The following is a 15,437-nucleotide window of genomic DNA, read 5'->3' on the forward strand; positions in this document are numbered from 1 at the left end:
CACACACTGTTTTAAAATATGGATTTTATTAATATTTAGTATGTCAAGGCCAATAGCCCAGGAGATGGCTGCCACTGAAGATAGTTTGTTATACTCACAGATCTCAAAATAAAGAGGCAGGCCATGCCATGCCATGGGAGGTCACACAGGGAAGCACTTGGGTCATTCAGGAGGCACAGGGAGTGGGAGGGGGATGGGCAAGAGCCTTTATTGTGGTTTCCATGGGAAGGAACAGGTGAGGCAGAGTAAACAGGTGTGGGACTAACTAGTCTGAGTAATTTCAGCAGGCTCAGGGGCATAGGGGCTGTCCTAAATATCTGGTACCTGGCCTTGTGATGATTATGGCAGGTGGATAGTGGGGTCTCCTGAGTGTGGGACACCAATAAAGGAGGTAAATGAGGTTATGGGCTCAATTGTTTGTTTTGAATATGAACTCACAGGAGAGTTGTTTGCTATCTCTAGAAATTAGCTAACCTGGGGAAGGGCAGTCCCTCCAGGGTCAGCAAGGCCCCAAGAGGTCGAAGCATCAGAAAATAAAAGGCATGGTTAGGGCTTCCCTGGTGGCGCAGTGGTTGAGAGTCTGCCTGCCAATGCAGGGGACACGGGTTGGAGCCCTGGTCTGGGAAGATCCCACATGCCGCAGAGCAACTAGGCCCATGAGCCACAATTGCTGAGCCTGTGCGTCTGGAGCCTGTGCTCCGCAAAAAGAGAGGCCGCAATAATGAGAGGCCTGCGCACCGCGATGAAGAGTGGCCCCCACTTGCCGCAACTAGAGAAAGCCCTCGCACAGAAACGAAGACCCAACACAGCCATAAATAAATTAATTAATTAATTAATTTAAAAAAAAAAAAAAAGGCATGGTTAATACACACACTTTTTACAGGTGGTCTGTTTTCCTGCCATTCCCTCTAGGAAAGGTTCCTGACATGTAACTCCTTTCTAGACTACTGCAATGCTCCAGCCTGGGAATTCCTATATAATGCCTCAGATCCTTCCTAATGTGCTAGAATTTCTATGTCACAAGCTCAGGGAGACATTCGTCATATTGTGAGCAATTTTTGCAGTACAAGCAGTGGGCAGTTGGGCAAAATGTAGGTACCAGCTGAATCCCAGATCCTCTGAGCAGAGGTCAGTGCTTAAGTCTCACTCACTCTCAGGTTCAGACTGTCTGAGTGCACTCACTGTGCCGTTCCCCTTCCATGGGATTTGAGCAGTTTGTCCAAGAGTTAGTTACGCACGTGGAGTTGGACCCTCTACTGATATCAGAAGAGAACCCCTGAGTTATATTAATCTATGGATCAGTGCTGTGAAACACTCAGGAAAAGAGCAGGAAAGTCTTTTGTCTTTGGAGAAGCCAAATCAGAGAGAAAGTGGCAAGTGCCAAAGGCAGCTGGTGATTCTTCCCATAGCTTTCTGGGGTCTCCAGGGCCAGTCCCCGAAGCAGGGCTTCTCTAGAGAATCATGAGACAAGAGTGGGACATCAACTGACAATGTTCACAGCTTCCCCAAACCATAGGGAGAAATCTTCACTCTACTGCTCTGAGATCCAGCAGAAACGAGCCTGTCTCTGACTCTAACCTGCGGTGACCACCCAGCCCCCACCCCCTTGAAATCTGCAAGGATTTGTCCCTGGCTGACTGGTTCTCAATGCCTCTGGTAAGCAAGATAAATCATCCAGTGTTGTAGAATCATATAGCCCAGCACAGTCCTCACCAATTCTACACTAGGCACTTAATAAACGACTGCTAGTTACTGGATGTATGGGCAAAAAGACAAAAGATAAAAACGGGACCAATATCCAGTGTTCCTATTCTCTTCCACATGGGTCCAGAATGGAGCACTCTCACTGTTCTGGGTTTGCTTTTTCTCCAAACAAGAATGGCTTAACACCATTTAATGTGTAACGATTCAGATCATAGCTGCACTGACTAGGTACCATCTTTCCCTTCCTCAGAAGAACCAGGAAGTATGATTGGTGTTCAGATATTCATTCTAACGGTAGGGTGGTAACACCAATGGAGCAGACGTGGTGTGCGATCAAAGTCAGATTCTATAGTGCTGCTGCCTTCTCTCCTCCTTACCTCTAGCCCCACTCTAACCATTACAGCAAAGCTCTTGCTCCTCACGATTTTTTCCTTTGAAGTTTGTTACTCTTTTAGACAAGAGTTGGCTTACGTATGTTGAAGATGTCTTTGAAAAATATACATTTAAGACAAATATCTTAAATACTCTATACTACTGGCCTTATCATGTAGCCCAACACAAAATTCTCTTTATTCATGAGACTGTGTAAGCCAGAACATACTAATTTTTTCCTGAACTTTTGCCTTTGGAAGAGAAAAATGGTAGCAATATTCTACAAGGAAAAAACCCTGCAAACAAGGATGATAACTGCTTTAATTTTACTACCCAATTTTTTAAAATATCATGATCACAAAGAGGATAGGAAATTTTTCAGAAATCTATACATTATTCAGTGATCTTTGACAATTTATTATTCATGAGATGAGATTGTGGAGGTAGAACATTCAAGACAGGAAACAGAAAAAGAAAACTGAAGTCAAAAATGTGTGTGCATGCGTGTGTACATTTAGTTCTCTATAATTTTTATTTAAATGCTGACTACACCCCATATAAGCCTCACATGTTGCTCTTTGGATACCTAGAATAACATAATTCACACTCTTATTTATGAATCAATAAATTTTATTTTTTAGAGCACTTTTATGTTCATAGCAAAATTAGGAAGAAATTACAGAGTTCCCATATACCCCCTGTCCTCACACACATTAAATCCTCTTCTATTGACATCCCTTCACCACACTGGTACATTTGTTACAATCAATGATCCTGCCCTGACGCATTATCACTCAAAGTTCATAGTCTACATTATTGATGTTGTAGTCGATGAGTTTTGAAAAATGTAAAATGACATGTATCCAACATTGTAGTATAGAGAATAGTTTCACTGCTCTAAAAATCCCCTGTGCTCTGCCTATTTATCCCTCCCTCCCCTAACCCTTGGGAACCACTGATCTTTTTACTGTCTCTATAGTTTTGCCTTTTCCAGAATGTCATATAGTTGGAATAGTACAGTATGTTGCCTTTCTATATTGGCTTCTTTCGCTTAGTTAATATTCATTTAAGGTTTCTCCATGTCTTTTCATGGCTTCATAACTCGTTGTTTTTCAGCATTAATTAATATTCCATTGTCTGGATGTACCACAGTTTATTTATCCAGCATCTTGGAACACCTTGGTTGCTTCCAAGTTTTGGAAATTATAAATAAAACTACTATAAACGTCCATGTGCGGGTTTTTGTATGTACATATATTTTCAGCTCCTCTGGATAAGTACCAAGGAGCATAATTGCTGGGTAATAAGGTAAAGTATATTTAATTTTGTAAGAAACCACCAAACTGTCTTCCAAAGTAGCCATACTATTTTACATTCCCATCAGCGACGAATGAAAGTTCCTGTTGCTCCACATCCTCACCGGCATTTGGTGTTGTCAGTGTTCTGGATTTTGGCCTTTCTAATAGATGTGTAGTGATACCTCATTGTTGTTTTAATTGTCAATGCCTTAATGACATGTGATGTGGAACATCTTTTCATATGCTTCCTTGCCATCTGTATATCTTCTTTGGTGAGGTATCTGTTTGTGTCTTTGGTTCCTTTTTTAATTGGATTGTTCACTTTCTTACTGTTGAGTTTTAATAGTTTTTTGGTATATTTTGGATAACAATCCTTTATCAAATATATATTTTGCAAATATTTTCTCCCAGCCTGTGGTTTGTCTTCTCATTCTCTTGACATCATCTTTCACAGAGCAGAAGTTTTTAATTTTAATAAAATCCAGCTTAATAATTATTTCTTTCATGGATTGGGTCTTTGGTGTTGTATCTAAAAAGTCATCACCATACCCAAGGTCATTCAGGTTTTCTCCCATGTTGTCTTTTAGGAATTTTATAGTGTTGCATCTTACATTTAGGTCTGCGATCCATTTTGAGTTAAATTTTGTGAAAAGTGTAAAGACTGTGCCTATATTCATTATTTTGCATGTGGATGCCCAGTTATTCCACCATTTGTTGAAAATACTATTTTTTCTCCATTGTATTGCCTTTACTCATTTGTCAAAAATCAGTTGACTATATTTATGTGGGTCTATTTGGGGGCTCTCTATTCTGTTATATTGATCTATTTTCCTATTCTTTTGCAAATACCACACTGTCTTGATTACTATAGCTTTATGGTAAGTCTTGAACTGAGTGGTGTCAGTTCTCTGGCTTTGTTCTCCTTCAATATTGATTTGGCTGTTCTGGGCCCTTTGCATCTCCATATAAACTTTAAAATCAGTTTGTTGATATCCACAAAACTACTTGCTGATATTTTGTTTGGGATTGTGTTAAATCTATAGATCAAGTTGATAACTCTCATCTTAACAATATTGAGTCTTCCTATTCATGAACGTGGAATATCTCTCCATTTATTTAGTTTTTCTTTAATACCTTTCATCAGTTTTGCAGTTTTCCTTATATAAATCTTTGTTATGGACTGAACGTTTATGTCCCCCCAAATTCATATGTTGAAACCCTACCCCTCAAAATGATGGTATTAGGAGGTAGGGCTTTGATGAGGTAATTAGATGAGGTCATGAAGGTGAAACCCTCATGAATGGGATTAATGCCCTTTTAAGAGTCATAAAAAGAAAAACTTGCTTCCTATCTCTGCTTTCCACCATGTGAGGATACAAGGAGCAGTTGGCAGTCTATAACCTAGAAGATGTCTTTCATCAGAACCCAACCATTCTGGCACCCTGATGTTGGACTTCCAGCCTCCAAAACTGTAAGTACTTAATATCTGTTATTTAGAAACTGCCCAGTCTATGGTAGTTTGTTATAGCAGCCCAAACAAACTATGACAATTCTTGTGCATATTTTGTTTATACCTAAGAATTTAAGATTTTTGTATGCTAATGTAAATAGCATTGGGTTTTTAATTTCAGTGCTGGTATATGGGAGAGTGACTGACTTTTGTATATTAACTTTGTATCCTGCAACCTTGCGATAATCATTTATAAGTTCCAGGAATATTTTGTGGGCTCTTTCAGATATTCTATGTAAATGATCATGTCATCTACAAACAAAAACAATTTTATTTCTTCTTTCCCAGTAGGTGTACATTTTATTCCCTCTTCTTGTCTTATTGCATATGCTAGGACTTTCAGCACAATGTTGAAAAACCAGTGATGAGAGAGGACATCCTTACCTTGTTCCTGATTTTTGAAGGAAAGTTTTGCATTTCTCACCATTAAGTATGATGTTATCTGTAGATTTTTTTGTAGATGTTCTTTATTAAGTTGAGGAAGCTCCCCTCTATCCTAGTTTTGCTGAGAGTTTTTGTGATGAGAGGGTGTTAGATTTTGTCAAATACTTTTTCTGAAGCTAATGATCTGATCATGTGATTTTTCTTTTTTAGCTTGTTGATGTTAGTTGATTTTTGAGTCTTGAACTACTTTGCATACCTGAAATAAATCCCAGTTGGTCATAGTATGTAATTGTTTTTATACATTGTTAGATTTGATTTGCTAATATTTTGTTGAGGGTTTTTGCCCCACCCTCTTTTTACACTAGAACAGTGGTTCTCAACTTGGAATTTGGAAATATCTGGAGACTTCTTGGTTGTCACAACCTGTGGAGAAAGGATGATATTGGCATCTAGTGAGTATAGGCCACAGATGCTGGGAAACACCCTGCAATGCACAGGAGAGGCCCCACAACAATTATCCCACACAAAATGTCAGCAGTGCCAAGAATAAGAAACCCTGTGCTAGAACGTGTGCTTCTATTATCAGGTACATGGACCTATTTCTCACTCAAAGGGAACACTGAAGATGGGTCTTAGCAAAAGTGAAAAATACTATTCTTCTAGACACCTCTACTTCAAAATAAAATATATGTATGTCCACTCCCTAATTCCCAAGAGGGCTGCTTGTAACCTAGATCAACGCATAATAGTAATAGAGGATCTCAGCTTTCTCAATAGCTGATCTTAACACTTCTTCCTCTCATAGTAGCAATTAAAAGCACATTTCTCACACAGGCTCAAACTGACCAATGATAAGTATCTGGAAGATATTTTGAATGACAGGTTTCTAGTTCTACAGAAACCATAAAAATGACCTTAAGAGACAAAAAGATTTCAGCTACCAGTGTATCACGTGTTTGAGATATACATGCCATCTTTTCGTTTACTTGTGCACTCTCTGAGTTTCAAAAGCCAGAGCTTCTGAACATTTGTGCAGTAGAAACATAATGTGGACCATTTTGGAAGACATTGGTAATCTAGTAAGCCATCATTAGTCACTTATCTTTAGCATCTCATACACTAATTTTGAGGTATTGTTATTTTAGTTAGATAAATTTTCTCTTACTTAAGTGAGAGGGATCATTATTTTTCTTTTTGTCAAATGCCATATAGATGAAATGTCAAACCACATGATCTATAAGGGAAAAATTATGTTAGTAGTAAGACTTGGACCTAAGCCCTTAGTGAATGGAGTGAAGATAGAAGAGAAGAGCACTGATTATGAATAGAAACTCCTTTAAGGCCCTAAATAGACTGAAAAGACAACAAGAAAACAGTTCTTTGACTCCACAGTGACAGTACTTGTCTGAGCAATAATCACTATTTGGATGGTTTGTGATGTAATGTGAGAGATTCTAGGAAAGCTCCTTTTCTTCAAATGTCCTTATCCTTTCTGCTTCAAATACTATCACACGATTAATTTGGGGAGTGAAGGTGACGAGAAATCTTTGAGCCTTCTTGTTAAAAACACACACCCACAGCATTGGTCCCACTTTGAGCCTTACCAACCAGTGTCATTTGTATAATGGGAGGGACAGTAGAAACTAAGGTAGGAAAATTACCAAGGCAAAGTTTACACCATTTACTTTGGAGTCAGTCCTAGAGCTCAGCCTTGGAGGGGGAAGGAGAAGGGAGAAAAGAAAGAGTTTCCTCTGCTAGTCAGATCTACCTGGGAAAGGGCACCAGAGCTCAGCGGTAAGCGGTAGAGATGGTAAGGGTGTGAGGATGTGTTTGTGGGGGTGTCAGGAGAGAAGGGCTGAGAAGAGAAAGATAAGCTGAAGACTGCTTGAGATGGATGTGCTTAGATGAAAAATGGTAAGTTTCCTCCCACTACAGTCTGAGGGTTCGTTTGCAAGACAAGCCATTAGAGTGAGGCTGTTTCATTAATTATGGAAAACCCTGAGAGAAAAAATTTGTGAAGCCCTCACTGGCATATGGTTGGCAGGATTAGGACAGACAAGCCACAGGGTTCACAAGTGAGAGGCTCAGTGTACCATTTAATTATATGCTTATCTTATATAAGCACCTAACACAAGAGATTTATGGTAAATAAGATAAGCACAGGTTGTGTGGGTCACTCGCCACATCTAGTTCTGAGTAACCCGCTAATTGTTACTGAGTGTGTAAAATTTCACACACCTTGGTAAACTACATTGGGTGTGGCCTCCTCTAAATAGAATCACTATCCTTAAGAGTAAAGTAGAGCCCTTAAGTCCTAATATTCATAATAATAGCTATTTTAATTGTATAAAACACACATATAATTTATGAAGACATTAAAAGGATTTACTGATATAACATTTTTTGAGTTGTTTAATCAATACATTTTTGCTCTCAGTAATAATAGCTAGTTCTTAGTTTTCCCATAGTTTCCCCAGCCATTGAATTAATGGAGTGATTTCTTAGATTTGAGTCTGAAAGCTGACTTCTTTTAATCCCTAGGGAGAAAATAACATTTAAGATCTGGGTTTTCTGAAAGAAAAACTTTGAACTAAATTCAAATTTTTTCCCTTTGTAAAGAAAGCCAAAGTCTGATCCTAGAGTCCTACCAAAAGCTGATGTTCTGTGTCTCTGTTCTGCCACAGAAAAACCAAACAGATACTGGTGTTACAGTTTAGGACATTGTTCTTTGAATGGTATGATTTAGGCATCAGTGTTATCAGCAGCTAGACAAAGTTTCCACTAATCAAGTACTTGTCTTTCTTGCACTGGAAAGAACTGGAGAGTAAGTTTGGGCCTGAGGACATCATCCTTGGGTTGTAAGTGGGGAAGGGAAGTTGTGTGTCGATTCTGGTCTTTGATCTATTTTCAGATCTTCTGTAGCATTTGTCCTTCTTTCTCTGTCTCATCATGTGCACTCCTGACCATCAGCCCAATACCCCTCCCCACAGATCCCTCTCTTCCAGCTTATATTAGAAGGAGAGAGTTTAACCATCATTGACTTACTTCCTCCAAAAACCCAGACAGAAAAGTGGAGGTCTAATTGCTATTGTTTAAATACTCCATGTCACTTAACAAGTCAAAACATTCTTCTAGCTGGGATATAATGACCAACACAAAGTTACCTTGGATTCATGATACATTTGGGGGAAAAACACTCATCTTTGGAAACTTAAACATTTGCTTCTTTTCTATGGGGAAAATTATTAGGAATGTCTTCAGACAAAAATCCTCAATAAAATAGGATTTACTTTTGACTGACTTGTTTTTCAAATCCCATCTATACATTTCAATAATTATAAACATGTTTTAAAATGTACTGATTTTGCTAAGGAGTCATAGAATGAAGATAAAGGATTAAATTAAATACAAAAATGTAAAAGTGAGAATGAAAGAAAACCCAAGAAAGGAATAAAAATATAAGTGGTACTTCTGGTCCAGATAATATGGCAGACTTATTTCTCTCTGCTAAGTACAACTATCACGCCTGGAACTAATGCAAAAGGCAACCAAAGAAGAACGCTGAATGGTGGAAACAGGAAGCCAAACTAGTTAGGGAACCCAGAGATGGAGGAAAAACATAGTGGCAGTGTGTCTTACAACTCCCTCCTACAGAAGAAGGTCATGGATGTCCAACATTCTCTGACCTGAATGCAGTGATAGTAGGTGGACTAGGTAGGTTTATTCTTCTCCCTGAATGAATGGGAGCCTTTTGAAACTCTAGGCAAACCCAGCATCATCAGCAAAAAGCATCATTTGGGAGCCCCACTGACAGTAAGTAACCAAGGGAAAAATATTTTTCCCCACTGGATCTAAGATGCCCCATCCCACAGAGAGACATCAGAAAACCAAGCAACGCTACTAGCAAGAGGGTTCCTGCCACAGGTAGCCCAAATCAAGGCTACTCTCCCACAGTTACAGGCATCAAATGGCACAGCCTGGAGAAACTCCTTCTGTTCTCTTAGGCAAAACAGGCAGGGACCAGGAGGAGTCCCAGTGACACCATATGTGCCAAGCAGACCCAAGGATCACTACAAAAGCTCTGAAAATTAAATTTTCATTGGAACCACAGCCCACAAAAATAGGCCAGCATCCGCTTACTAAATGTAAACAGGGTAACTAACTACTATAATAACAGATTTTAAATGACTACTATAGAGACTTCCCTGGTGGCACAATGGTTAAGAATCTGCCTACCAATGCAGGGGACATGGGTTCAATCCCTGGTCCAGGAAGATACCACATGCTGAGGAGCAACTAAGCCTGTGTGCCACAACAACTGAGCCCATGTGCCACAACTACTGAAGCCCGCGCACCTAGAACCTGTGCTCCACAACAAGAGAAGCCACCACAATGAGAAGACTGTGCACCACAACAAAGCGTAGTCCCCACTCACCGCAACTAAAGAAAGCCCACGTGCAGCAATGAAGACCCAATGCAGCCAAAAATAAATACATAAATAAATAAATTTATTTTAAAAAAATTAAATAAAATGACTACTATAATAACAGATTTAAATGTTTCTTAATATAATGTCCAGGATACAATGAAATCACTCATTATATGAAGAACCAGGAAAGTCACAACTTGAATAAGAGGATCAATTGACACCAATACTAAAATGAATCAGATGTTGGAATTATCTAACAAGGATTTTAAAGTAGCTGTCATAAAAATGCTTTATCAAGCAATTATAAGTGAGAGAGTAGCATTGACATATATACACTACCAAATGTAAAGTAGATGGCTAGTGGGAAGCAGCCACATAGCACAGGGAGATCAGCTCGGTGCTTTGTGACCACCTAGAGGGGTGGGATAGGGAGGGTGGGAGGGAGATGCAAAAGGGAGGACATATGGGGATATATGTATATGTATAGCTGATTCACTTTGCTATAAAGCAGAAACTAACACACCATTGTAAAGCAATTATACTCCAATAAAGATGTTAAAAAAAAGAAAAAATTACCTTAAATATAAATGGTCTAAATATAATTAAAATTAAAAGACATAGACTGGCAGAAACGATAAAAAACACAACTCAATCAAATGCTGTTTATAAAAAACTCACTTCAAATTCAATAACACAGGTAGGTTAAAATTAAAAGTACGGATAACAATAAACCATGTAAATATTAATTTTTAAAGAGCAGGAGAGGCTATATTAATATCAGATAAAGTAGACTTGAAAGCAAAGAAAATAACTAAAGATTAAAAAGGAGGTTACATAATGATAAAATGATCAATTCACCAGGAAGATACTAAATCTGTATACACCAAAAAAACAGCCTCAATATATGAAGTAAAAAAATGTAGGGGTAATAAGAAAGTATATACATAAGGCAAATTTTCAAAACTTAATGTACATATTCTATACACACAAGCGTTTATCTTTCTGAAAGTCTAGAAGCATATATACACCCTGATTTTTTTTATTAGAATGGGGGCTTCTTTAAGAAGGTGCATGCCCCTGTTCCTCAGCATAAAGAGATACTGAAAAAAGAATCGACAGAAGTAAAGAATGTATTACACTATTAGAACCTGCTGCACTTTGACTTGCATATATAACCTCAACTCCAATATACCAAGGCTGCTTGTGATGGTCAGAAGTAGTAGTCATTCCTATGCTCATCCTGCTTTGGAAATCTAGCCACTAGTTGATTTTAGCATCTTTTCTCCACATAACAGTGATAAGAGGAGCGATTCTTCACCTGTTCAAACTGAACAACATTAAATGTCTGGAAGCTATTTTGAGCAGCAGTACCCAGATTTCCAAGAACTATAAGCAATAATTTTAACCTAAACAATTCTCTACTTGGCATTTCCAGAATATCATGAACTATAGAATCATATATCAACTCCAGCCTCTAACTTTACCTTCTTATTTGCTCTCTGGAATTCAGAAGCCATAAGAATGACAATCATGTAGCAGCAACACAAAGAGAGTACTTAAGAGGACCCGATAATCGACCAGCTATTGCTGGGTCTTATCTCCAGCTGACACATATTATTGCTGTTGTAATAAATGACTTTTATGTTAAATATTTCTCTTCTTGTTGAAATTATAGGTAGTTGGAACTGTTCCTTTGTCTTTCAGCAAGCCCTTAAGGAAGAAAGTCAACCCGCATGGTCTGTAGGGACAGGAGTACATGTAAATGACTGAGACCAGGACCCAATTCCTTAGGCACTAGTGAGGAATTAGAAGAGGAATCATTGTTTATGAGGAGGCTCTCCTCTACAGTTACTGATTAAAGAGGACACAGAAAAACAGCTCTACACCTCCACAGTGACAGCCCTTCTCTGAACACAGATTAGTTCATGACTTTCCTTTAAATGTTCTTGCGTTTCCTGGCTCAAATTCTGCCATAGTTTAATTTCGATAGGTCTAGAAATCTCTGAGCTCTCTAATTAAATACAGATATCTACTTTGAGCCTTATCAAACAGGGGTGTGTGTATAATGGGAAGGGTTATGGAACCCAGCGTTGGGAAAAAATCATGAAGGTAAATTTTATTTATGTCACTATTTACTCTGCTGTTTGCCACAGAGCTGAACCCTGGAGGGGTGTAGGAAGAAGGGAAGAAAAATGTGTCTATTAGCATAAGCTTCCTAAGAGGAGGTGCTCTAACTGAGGAGTAGATGAGGAGAAAAGTGAGGAAGTATGGATGTGTCTGGGAGAAAAGGACTGGGGTAGTCAATGTGCATTTAGTGCTCTGGGGACTGAGTGTGCATAAATGAAAGTACCGTGATGAAAAGGGTAGGTTTCCTCTATACACAGGCTGAGGAAAACTATCTGTGGGAAATACTTTGATGAGTGAGGCTGATGTGAGGATATACAAAGCTTGAAAAATGATCAAGTCTGTGAAGTCCCTAAGTACCATCGAAACAGACTAGAAATAGTATTCATACAGAGAGGAGGGACGAATAGAAGTTAAGTCTATACTCATCTTAAGTAGGCATTTACTGGCAAAGGTTTAAAGTAAGAACTATAACCTGGGAGGCATGAGAAAATTCAACACTGGAGTGATGAATAGATTTTCATACTAATCATAAGAACAATGTTTACACCCGATAATCTTCCAATCCAAGTGTGGGATTGGAACAAAGTGATCATCTCTCAGCTTTGGGTTTCAAAACTAGCATCTTGGGTCCACAGTGAAGTAATACTCTTGAGGACAAGAATTTATTTATCTACATTCTAAAACACTGGTTTTACATGATAATGACAAAGAGTGTAGAGGTTTACTTTAAACCATCAGTCAGATAAGATGGAGGATTCACCTGCAGGGAAGCCCTTCACCTTAGCAAGGAAAAAGCCCTTTTGCACTAGGAGAATCTTGGAGAGATTCAGATAGGGTAGAACTACATATACTACCTGCATTCCCAAGAAAATACCCATTATTAGGTATTATTAGACTGTCTTTACTTACCCAGCTGGAGCACGCATCTATCTCCTGCCACAGTTCTTACAGGTATACTCACCATTAACAAGTCCATCCCTCCCCCACTCCCTTGTACTTTAGGGAGTATGAAGGGTTTAGAAATGTCATAGAATTTATATATTCTAGATAATCATTTATTTTAGCCCTAACTGCTCTCTCTGTTGATGAAAGCTCATATTAATATCTTCATTTCTATCCCACTGCCACAAACCAAGCTCAGGCCCTTGTCCTTTAGGGAGAATTAACACTTATTGACCGGCCCCTATATAGCAGGTGCTATGATGGGTGTCTTACACACACAGTACATCACTGAAGTGCCACAAGAACGGCAAATCCCTCTTCTCATTGCTCAGGCCAAGCATTTTGGAATCATCCTCGACCCCTCTCTTTTCCTTATCTGGCACATAGGGGGTACTCAATAAATGTTTTGAATAAGTCAATAAATAATTCTGTGGTAAAGGTATCATCTACATTTTGCAGAAGCATCTGAGCCTGAGGACCACTGAGGATCTTTCCTGAAGTGACACAGCTGGGAACAGTCAGAGTGGGAGGGACTCAAAACCTGGTCTGTGTGATTCCAAAGCCACGTTTCGCCTAGACCAGGCTGTGCCGCAACGTGGGCCTCCACGTGAGTCTCTGACCGCTCACTCTTTCTGACTCGGCCCCACCTGCTGCACCCCACTCTTCCCATCTGTGTAAGTTCTCTCCTGAAATCATGTCTGTTCAAATCACTCTCCTACTCAAAATGTTCCCTTTCCCCCCCATTGCCTACTGAACCCAGTTTACCATCCACAGCTTTGCCCTTGTGCCCTCCACAATCAGTTCCAACCCACCCTTCCAAACTTATTCACTACTCTTCCCCTGGAGGACCTTCACTCCATCAAATGTGTCTATTCTCAGTAGCCCTAATCCGCTCTCTGAACTTTTTTTTTCCCTCTGTGTTTTGTTTCAGTCCATTTCCTCTGTGCAAAATGTCATCCACACAGCTCATTCTCCCCATCCCCAAATCCTGCCTATAGAAAACCTACCTGTCCTTGAAGGTCAGGAGCAGAAACCCTATCCCCACTGAAGCCCTCTCTCTGACCAACCTCAGTCCATAGTGACCACGACTTCCTCTTGCCCCCAGTATCTGTCTAAACCTTCATTTTGCATTTGCAGGTTGTTTCCTGTATTGTTGATTATCTCTTTAGGTGTTATGTTTCATTTCTCCTACTAGATTTTAAGTTTTCTGTGCAGCAGGGATTATGTCATGTCCATCCTTCACAGTGTTTAGGACAGAATTTTACGTAGTATAGGAGTTTAATTTCTGCTTCTTGTAAATCATACCATGATCTGGAATTTAAATGATATATAAACAAGATTTTGGAGTGGATTACTGCACCTTAGAGTTTTATTTCAGAGGTAGGAAGTCCATGCTGTGTACAGAGCATTGGCTCTGCATTAGACAGATGGACCTTCACATCTCCCCTCCTTCACAATCTTCATTTCATGACTTTGTTCTCCCTTTTCATGAGATTCATGGTCGAGATGTCTCTAGAATAATCTCAGCCTGGACACAGTGATTTCTTGCAGGCACTTGAGTGGATGAGGGTCTCTGATCTATCCCTCATTCTTTCCCACATAGGGTGTGTGACCCTAAGGGATATCTTTTCTGTCTTAGCATCAAAAGTCTCAGCAGACTAATCCTCACTGAGAATTTACCACCTGAAAGACCTCCTTCATCCCAGCTCAGGCTACTACCCCATCCCCAAGCACCTGTTTCACAGATCTGAGACACTACACTTAACTCCCCTCCTCTCATCCTTGTTTCCTTGGAGGATGATGCTGATAGATCTCTGGTTTCTTTCCCTTTCCTCTCCTGTCTATTAAGACCTCTTTCATCCTTTCTTTCAAAGACATTTTGCCACTTGCTTACCTGCAAGTCCATCCCATCTGTCCTCTGGCTCCTCATCGCCCCCTTCTTACAATGACACTATCTGAACTCCCAAAGGTAGAGAAAGGATAATCATAGGGTGATGAAGGGTGAGCAAGAGTGAGGTAGGGTAGGCCGAGGTAAGAATTCCTCTCTTCACAAATTTAAGGGCTCTGTCATCTCTGTCCCATGTGCCTTTCAGGGTACCTCATCACTGGTTATATTTGTGGCTATAGCTGTGGTTCCTGAACATCCTATGGAAAACCATCTGTCACTACCAGTGTGCCATCATAGACTGAACCACTGCTTGCTGCTGCCATCTTCTCTGAAAGAAGAGACCTAAATGTGGCCCTTGTCATCCCTAAGGAAACCTCAACCCCAATCAGGAAACATCACTGAGTAACCTGGGGTACGGCTTCTCTAGCCCAATCCCCTCTGCTTGTGATATCTGTCCCAAGGTAATAATGGTCTCTGCATTTCTCTGCCTCTGTGTCTAGCATTCCCCTAGGGAATAGTGGTTAAAATATGAAATAGTTACTTCTGTTTATTTTCCCCATGTTTTCCCCTCTCCCTTCATTTCAAGCTGGTGGCCAGGTTTTACCAATCCTTGCTTCAAGGACTCTGGATGCACAAAAGTAGTGCCAAGCACATGGCTCATCCTGTATGAACCCATTGGAGTGGCAACGTGTCATTGATGGGCAGGAGAGAAAGACATTTTCTGAGAGGAAAGATAGGGAGGAGACAGTTCCCTGGGCTGGCAATTGGAGAGAAGCCTAAGGA

At 39.8% G+C, this 15,437-nt stretch overlaps 1 long non-coding RNA gene across 2 annotated transcripts in view; it reads left to right on the top strand.

Annotated features, from left to right (window-relative positions):
* The first annotated feature begins 851 nt into the window (after positions 1 to 851).
* Positions 852 to 15,437, top strand: part of LOC309660141 — a 106,017-nt gene continuing 91,431 nt past the window's right edge. For both annotated transcript variants that reach the window (XR_014263195.1, XR_014263196.1), the window contains exon 1: positions 852 to 4,845. This is a non-coding gene — a long non-coding RNA (uncharacterized lncRNA). The remainder of the gene's footprint in view (positions 4,846 to 15,437) is intronic.

This window comes from Balaenoptera physalus (genome assembly GCF_965194825.1).
Source record: "Balaenoptera physalus genome assembly, chromosome: 4".
Lineage (NCBI taxonomy): Eukaryota > Metazoa > Chordata > Mammalia > Artiodactyla > Balaenopteridae > Balaenoptera > Balaenoptera physalus.